Genomic DNA, 8929 nt, shown 5'->3' with positions numbered 1-8929 from the left:
TGGTCAGATACTTAGTCTCAAGAATGAATTAAGAACAATAAAGATGCCTAAAGATGACATTGTATCATCATACTTTGTAAGGGTATCTAGAATAAGAGATGAACTTCAAGCTATTGATGAAGTTGTACGAGAGAAAGAACTCGTGATTTCTACACTACTAGGTCTACCAAAATCTTGGAGCTCTTTTGCATCAGGAATAAGCAGTTCGAAGGATACACCAACCTTTGAAAAAATGTGGAATGCATGCAGTCAAGAAGAAGCCTGCATCTCATTAGTAAATGACAAAAAGGAGGATGAATATAATAACACTTAAAATGCCTATTATGATCATCACAAAAATAAGGGGGTGTACAAGAAGTTCAAGGACCAAATAAGTAGGTTGATCTATCAAAAATTGAATGTTAAAATTGTCATAAGATGGGACACTACAAAAGTCAATGTCCTGAGAATCCAAGAAATAAGAAGAGAGAAAGAGAACATGAAAATGTTGTCGATGAAGCTCCACCCAAGAAAAACAAGATTGAAGAATCTGAAGTCAAAGACTTATTTGCTAAAGTCTCTTAGGGATACTATCCCTTGCATATCCTTCTACTTTAAGTTTTGTAATGTTTTCCTTTTATGTTCTGATTTCTAGAGTTCGTAGATCTAATATATCTTGTTAGAAATTTTTGAATTGTTTAAAGTTGTAGGTATCCCTCAAAAAGATTGGATTAAGAGGGAGCCAAAACCATTTTACCAAAAGATAAGCATATTTTTCTTTGTTTCATCTTTCATGTTTGGTTTCCTCCTCACATCGAGATTTGTTTGTATTGTATACTCATAATCCTTTCTTTATATTTTCCTTGGTAGAAAAGCTTGCAGAATACCCAAAGGTTGTGGAGGAGACTTCAAAGAAAATACTTGAATCATGAAAGAAAATATGTTGCAAATTGATGTCCTACAAGGTTTGTTAAGAACAACTCGAGGTATGCCTTAGAGTACAAGATTTGTTGAAATATTATCCTCATACAAAAGGGCATGATCATTCTCATTTAAAATTTGCTTTATATTACTAACATCTTTATGTCTAGGGTTTTTAATCATAAATATTATTGTTAGGGTGATTAATCATTAGATTGAATCTACCCTTGTTATACTATCTCTTGTCATTTGATCATTCTTGTGAAACCCTAACCTTTAGGGTTCATTGTAAAACCCTAGCCTCTTGATGCTAAGGGTATGTTAATGTTGATTATGAAACCCTAGTTTTCTTAGGGTTTGTTGATAAAGTCTAGAATATTTGATGAAATCCTATTCTTTTGAAGTTTAAGGTTTTGGTAATGTCATGGTAAAAACCCTAGTCCTTTGGGTTTTTTTGTTAATGTATAAATGAAACCCTATATTTTTAGGGTTTGGTGAATTGGGGTTTATGGTAATAACTAAATTAAGATCCTAGGATTAATACACTAGGTGTATATTCGTTTTTATGATCAAATCCCTAGCCTGGTCAAAATTATTGTATATATACCTCAATGTATTGATGTTTGTATATTAGGTTTACCTAGTAGATATTGATATGAGATGCTAGTGCATGATAATGAAATACTAGATATGCATATGCGAGTATGCTAACTTTATTGTTAATGAAACCTGGGGTTTGTAACAAAATCCTAGTGGAATCTATTATGAATTCTAGGAAATAATATTGAAACATTAGATGTATAGTACTATGATTGGATTTTTATTTGATTGAATTGTTGATATAAAAGGCTTTATGTCTCAAAGATAGAGCCTAGGGTTTATGACAAAACCCTAGCAAGAAGTTGATGTCTAGTATGTAAGAAGATGTAACCCTTATTGATTATGAACCTAACAAGGTTTAGGTATTAGATGTGAAAAGCATCAATGTTTTGATGCTTCCATTATAATGACATGATTTTGATATAGTTGAATTCATACTTCCTTATATCTGTATTTAGTTGTACTTTCTATTAAATTTTTGCAAGTATATAATCTTCAAGACATTGAAGATGTTCGTAATAATAATAATGAGCATAAAGAAGGGAGTTGTTGATCTCCCTAGGTTGAGAGGGAGCTTAGATAAAAGAAATGGTATATCTCCCCAGTTGAGAGGGAGGGAATATTTTGTTATTCATAATGAATACCTTGAAGAAAGAATCAAAACCGAAGAATGAATGAAATTACTACAGATAAAGTTTCAAACAAAAGACTAGAGAAGTGACAAGGTTGTTTTTGGTGTTGCTGAAGAAATGAAAGAAGAAAGATTCTGACAAGTTGTATTTGGATAACTTGATGATGATATAAGTAGCATAAGAATGATCGAAGACCCCAAAGGTTTATGTTTACTTGTAAATATATTTGAATGTTTATTAATGATTGCGGTTTTGATTGTATAGGATCTCTTCATAAAAAGGTTGAACGTTTGAAGCATGCTTGGATTGGTATCTAGTTTAGGAGAGATAAAGCATCTTGTGGAAATAAGATGCTTGGGAGGATATTTGGCCAACCTATGTGTTGATGTCTAGATCCCAAAGTACGGAGGGTGGCATTGGTCATGGAGCTCCAACCTTGGATACACACCTAGATCCCTGGATTGGTGTTAGAGCTAAAAAGTTCATTGGTACCTAGAATGACTAAAGATTGAGTGCACCTTAGTCCCACCTGATTAGAGTACCTTGGTTAGGTATCTAATCCATAGCACTATGTGTGCTATGACTCTTCATAGATTGTATCATTTTGAGATCTTCCATGTACCTTTGGAATTATGAATACCTCCCTAGTTAAGAGGGAGCGTTGAAAAATGTAACTAGTGTTGGTCTTTGTAATTGTATTTGAGTCATGATGTAATGTATTTGTCAAAAGAAAGAAAAAGAATTTTTATTATAAAATAAATTGACTTATTAAAGCATGGGTTTCATGCTTGGGTCAATGGTTAATAGTTCAAAACCTGCATTGTAGGCTTCTACGGTTTATATGAAGAGTCATTGTCTTTGTCATCATGTAAAAGGCCCTTCTTGGGATTCATCTATCAAGAAAGAAATTTATTTTAATGTAAATTAGGTCTTTTAGGTCTCCTCCACCAAATCGGCGTCAAAGAAGGACAAGTCAGCCTCATCAAGGGAATTCGACCTCATGGAAGCAATATAAAGAGAGGGACATTGATTCATTTGAAGATACCCTAACACAAGTTTGATCTACTATAGTTGGAAGCAGAAAAATGGTGTGAAATTCAAGGAAGAAGAAGGAAAAACTAGCGAAGGAGAAGGAAGTATTTATCAAGAAAAATACGTCAAACTTTCTCTCTCTTTGTGTCACACGTGCGAAGGGGCTGAACTACAACAGGGACGAAATTGTAGCACTGAAGTTGGGCCAAAATTTTGAAGTAGCTGGGTCAAAATTTTGAAGTAGCTGGGCCAAAATTTTGTAGTTGGGCCGAATTTCTGAAGTAGCTGGGCTTAAATTCTAAAGTAGTTGGGTTGAAATTCTGAAGTATATGGGCCAAAATATTGTTTTTGTTGCAATATTGATGCAGCGTTATTGCAGTGTACCTTTGGAGTCTAGAAGGACAGATTGAGGGTTGACTTGGTGGAGTGAGAAGAGTCTTTTGTCAGGTCTAAGGTCTTGGTCTATCTCAATTTGATTAGTGAAAGAGTTTTGCTGAGTTTTCCCCTATAGAGGGGTTTTAGCCCTGGCCAAGTTCCTACATTTGGTGTCGTTGATCTTCATGTTTTGATATGAAGATTGCTTGATGAAAAGAAGATAAATGAAGAATATAAAAAAAGTTAACAAGAATACAAAAATATTACAAGTATTTATCAACATAAGAGAATCTTTTTGCCTTTCTGATTTTCTAACACCATTAACCACCAACATTTGATCAGATCAGTGAGGTGATTTTAGGAGAAGAATCACATGAATATGTAGTAATTCCGCTTGCACTTCCCAAGCCCGTCATTAGACCTTGGGAAGAAGTCATTAACAACAAGCATAGAACCAATCTTGGATATGAAAAGGATGTGTCCTTTCACATTCCAGACTATATTAAACCTATCCAGTTTCAGAGTGTTGGATTTCTCGAAAACAACTCATCTTCCCTTGCTCCACATACACATTTGCTTCATATTGTCAAATGCCAACACTGTGATCAGGTTGGCCATGTGAAAGATCAACGTTTTGATCTTCAGCCTTGTGAGCATTGTTGAAAACATAGTCATTGTTTAGACAGATGTTCCAGACATAAGACTCCTAAAAGAGCAAAGATTCACCTTGGATGGATTGCTTCATGGCAATGGTCTTCAATAGCTAAGAACATATATTGGCCATACCTCATAATTCATTCTCGAGTATTGACACATCTCACAATGGAGATATCTTCATCTTCTCACCTTGTATCTGACAAGACAAAATTAATGGTCAACTGATCTATACTTGTGCAGGAATGCAACAAAATATAGATATACATATAAACGCAAAGATGCAACAGAAATAAAACTTCATTTCATTAATATCAAAGAACTGAAATAGGGGTACATACAGAAATGGAAATAAACTAGCTCAAATGATCATAGCTTATATCTGAGAAGAGATGTGGTGGCTGCATGTCTCTTAATTGTGTTACAATGAGGCTCAAAGGCCTATTTATTATTGAGAAACAATGGAAAAGCCTAAATATCCAAAAACCTAACCCTAGGAGATGAAGCGCCAAAAATGTGGGCCATGTTTGGGTAAATTGGTGCACCAAATTCCCGGGGTTGTAACCTTGGCATATGATCTTTGTTTAGCTATCATAATACCTCTTTTCAAAGATCTCGAAGAAGAGACTAAAAACAAACCAATAAATTGGTTTGGGACTTTTCCAATCTCTCTATTTTCCCTAAAATGTCTTTTAGTCCCTCAAAACGGCTCTGGAAGTTTAGGACCCAAAAAATTGATAAAAAAGTAAGTTGTGCTACAATTAAGGAAACTTAAAAGAAACGACAGTGGGGGTCCAAGTGGAATAAGTGGGTGGCCACCAATATCCACCTGGATCAATCCTTCCCCTTTCGAAAGCAATGGCCCCCATTGCATTGAGTGCCTCCATGAGATGGGGAAACTTCTACTGAACTTGGTCCCTGGTAAGCCACTTTCCTTGGTGCAAGAGTTGACCAGCTTTGACAACCCGATACAGTTGACTTGTTTACTGGTGAGTGTTCTTGATCTGCATGTCCATGATCCAATCAATTTGGCATGTTCCATGCAATTTGGGCTTAACTCTATAGGAGTGAGTTGTTTTGCAATATTGGATGTGTCCAACAATGGTGGAAAGTATGGTCGAAGGTGGTCCACATTGAACATTGGGTGCAATCCAAGGAATGGTGGAATGTTGAGTTTGAAAGAATTGTCCCCTAAAACCTTAGTGATGGTGTAAGGCCCATATTGAAGTGGGCAAAGTTTGTGGTGGGGCCCAGCGAGGCACTCCTTCAGCAAATGTAACCAAACTTTGTTGCTCACCTGTAACTTGTGTGGCACCCAATTTTGATCACGACGTTGCTTGTACTTAGCATTAGGTATGTCCAATATGTCATGGACCCACTGGTGGATGTGTTGAATCTGCTAAATAAATTTTTTAGCCCTGTCAACTTCAAACTAGACATGAGTCGAATCTGCCTGAGTAGTTGCAAATGGTATGGCCATATCAATGGGACATAGTGGCTAGAATCCCAACCCCACTTGAAAGGAGTTGTGGCTAGTTGAGCTATGGAGAGCTATGTTGTAGCTGTGTTGGACAAAGGGAAGGTTATCATCTCATGTGCGTGGATGCTTCGAGTTGTACATACGCAAAATGTGCATGATCATCATGTTGACGACCTTTGTTTGGCCATCATTTTGGGGGTGGAAAGTTGTCGACTTGGTGAGCTTGGTATCCAGCATTGACCAAAGACTTGACCAAAATGTACTTAAGAACCTAATGTCCCAATCTGGGATAATGGACTGTGGGATCCCAAAGTGTACCCACACTCATTCAAATAAGATCTTAACAATGGCTTTTGTTATGATACTCTTCTTGCAAGCCGCCAGAATGGCCATCTTATAGAATTTGTCGATGACGATGAAAACACATGTGTTGCCATGCTTAGTAGAAGGCAGAGAGTGTATAGGCATTTCTTCTTGATGGTTGGTTTGGCAATGGGATAGGCAACATAGGATCTGATGTACTTCCCAACATCCTGTCGAAGGTTCGCACAATAAAAATACTTTTGCAGCACTGCAATTGTTTTCTTTACCTTGAAATGTCCAATGAACCGATTGTAGTGCACCTCCCAAATCATCTTAGCATGCTCGCTTGAAGGAACATAGAGGTGTCCCAGGTGGCATAATAGTGCATCCTAGTGGTGAAAATTTGGAACTTGTTTTCCTTCCAGGAGCATCTTGTATGTGTTGTCAAATTTTGGTTTTCTCTTGTAAAGATGTGGCCACCCCACAGTCTCATGCCCACAAGAGTCGAGCATAGTGGTCAATGCCATGATCGACGATCAGTTGTGGTAGTATGCAACATTGTTGGTGCTGCCCTTCTTGTACTTAATTTTCAAATGGAATTGTTCCAGGTATGTGGACCATTTCTAATGGCGATCGTTCTGCAACTTCTCTTGTGTTTGTATGAACTATAGGGGTAAATGGTATGTGTGGATGACCATTTCCTTTCCCATAATATAATGCTTCCATTATCGGCAGGCTTGCACATTGAAATACATCTATTTTTCATAGGTGGAATACTTTCAAACTGTGTTTGAAAGTGTCTCCTTGTAATATGTCGTGGGATGCCACTATTGAGTAAGAACTACGTCAATAGCATAGTCAGATACATTTGTCTCGATATCAAATGGTTGTTGAAGGTCTGGTAATGTGAGCACTGGTGTAGAGTAGAGGTGATGCTTCAACTCAACAAACACCTTCTGTTGGGATTCAGACCAAAATAACTTTGCTTTCGTTCCTCCCTTGGTGACTTGACTCGAAGTCCAAGTTATATGGGAGAACCCCAACACGAACCTATGGTAGAAGTTGGCAAGACCCAGAAATTTATAGAGCTCTGTTAGAGTGATTGGGGTTATCCAATCCCGAATGACTTGTATCTTGTTTGGGTCCACCTGCACACCTCATTCATCAATGATGTACACCGAATATTGAATTTGGGTCATACCAAAAGTCCATTTCTCCAAATTGACAGACAGCTTGTGTTGTCGCAGGGTTTGGAGGACCTGTCGAATATGGTGGAGGTGCTCTTCCCAACTATGGCTAAAGATCAGAATGTCATCTAGATACACCACCACAAATGAGTTAGTGAAGGGTCGCAAGATGTCCATCAACCTCATGAAGGTTGTGAGGGCATTCATCAACCCGAAAGGCATGACCAACAATTCAAAAATTCCCTCCTTGGATTTAAAGGCAATCTTCCACACATCGGAGGGTTCGATTGGTACCTGGTGATAATCAGACTTCAAGTCAATATTGCTGAAATATTTGGCCCCTTTGAGCTAGTCCAGAAGATTAGCAATCCATGAGATTGAATACCTATTCCGAACAGTGATCTTGTTCAGTGCTCGATATTCAATACAGAGTCTCCAGGTCCCGTCCTTCTTCTGTACCAAAACGATCAGGCTCTCACAAGGCGATGAACTTGGCCTGATGTGCCCTTTCTGTAACTCTTGAATATGCCTCTTGATTTCATCGTTCTTCATAACAAAGCATCGATAGATCGGTCCATTGGGTAACAACGCATCTAAGGTCAAATTGATGGAGTGCTTGACCTAACAATGTAGAGGTACCCTTGTGGGTGAGGTGAAGATGTCCTTATACTCCTCCACAACCTTGTCCATATATTGTTGTCATATGGAGGAGCCTTGTCTAGAAGCCGTGGTTACAATATTATTCTTGCCTTGAGGGTGAATCATAAGGAAAAAAAAATTCCCAGTCTAGGAATTGATCTTACTACATTGCTTCAAAGAGATCAAAGAAATGGTTGTAGGCGGTGCTACCTCCACTATCCTATAAAACTTATTTCCCAAAGTAATAACAGTGCGAGGCCTAGACTCATACACAACATGTTGCTTCTACAAGTATGGTTGGCCTAATAATACATCACAAACTTCAAGAGGAGCAACATCACACAGTGTCTCATATGTGAAGGGCTTGATGTTGTAGGGAAGGCGACATTATTGGTTGATGCAGAGATCTCACCCTTGGTGAAGCCACCCGATGGTATACAATTGTGGGTGTGGTATGGTAGGTAGGCCCAATCGCTTCATGACCTCTGTTGAAATGAGGTTATTTTGGCTCCCATTGTCGACAATGAACTGTAGTGGAGAACCCTTCACCCAAATATGTGAGTGTGTTATGCTCTTAACCTGCAAGACAATACCAGAATACAGAATATGCGAATAAATATACCTAGAACATAGAATAGTGAGAAACAACAGCAAGTATTTTATTATTCAGAAAGCAATGTTCACTTGCCTCTTCGAGGGGGAACTTCTAATAGAGCAGAGCTCAATTACAAAATAAGACATGATGGTCCTCGTAGGGAGTCTCTATCCTTTATATATGACTCATACATGCAATACCATGGATTAATACCATGGTTCTTATTAATACCATCTATCTAATACCATGGCCCATTTGCAATTAACTGTGGTCCCATCATTAAGTGCGGGTTAACTGCTTACAATTATTAATATGGACTTTATTGACTCTTTACTTAACTATAACTAGGACTCGATCCTACTACATAAATAAGGGGGTTAAGGTGGGACCCTAACATGCCCTCCCCCTTACGAATAACCTTGTCCTCAAGGCTGAAGCTATGGAAACTGCTAAAGAATAGTGGTTGGTTCCCAGGTTGCATCTTCCGAAGAGGTGTCTTTCCACTTGAAAAGGACTTCCTTGATCATGTGGC

Source organism: Pinus tabuliformis, chromosome 4_1, assembly GCF_031772625.1.
Source record: "Pinus tabuliformis cultivar Carrire ecotype Pingquan chromosome 4_1, CPIR1, whole genome shotgun sequence".
Lineage (NCBI taxonomy): Eukaryota > Viridiplantae > Streptophyta > Pinopsida > Pinales > Pinaceae > Pinus > Pinus tabuliformis.
This window is presented reverse-complemented; position numbering follows the sequence as displayed.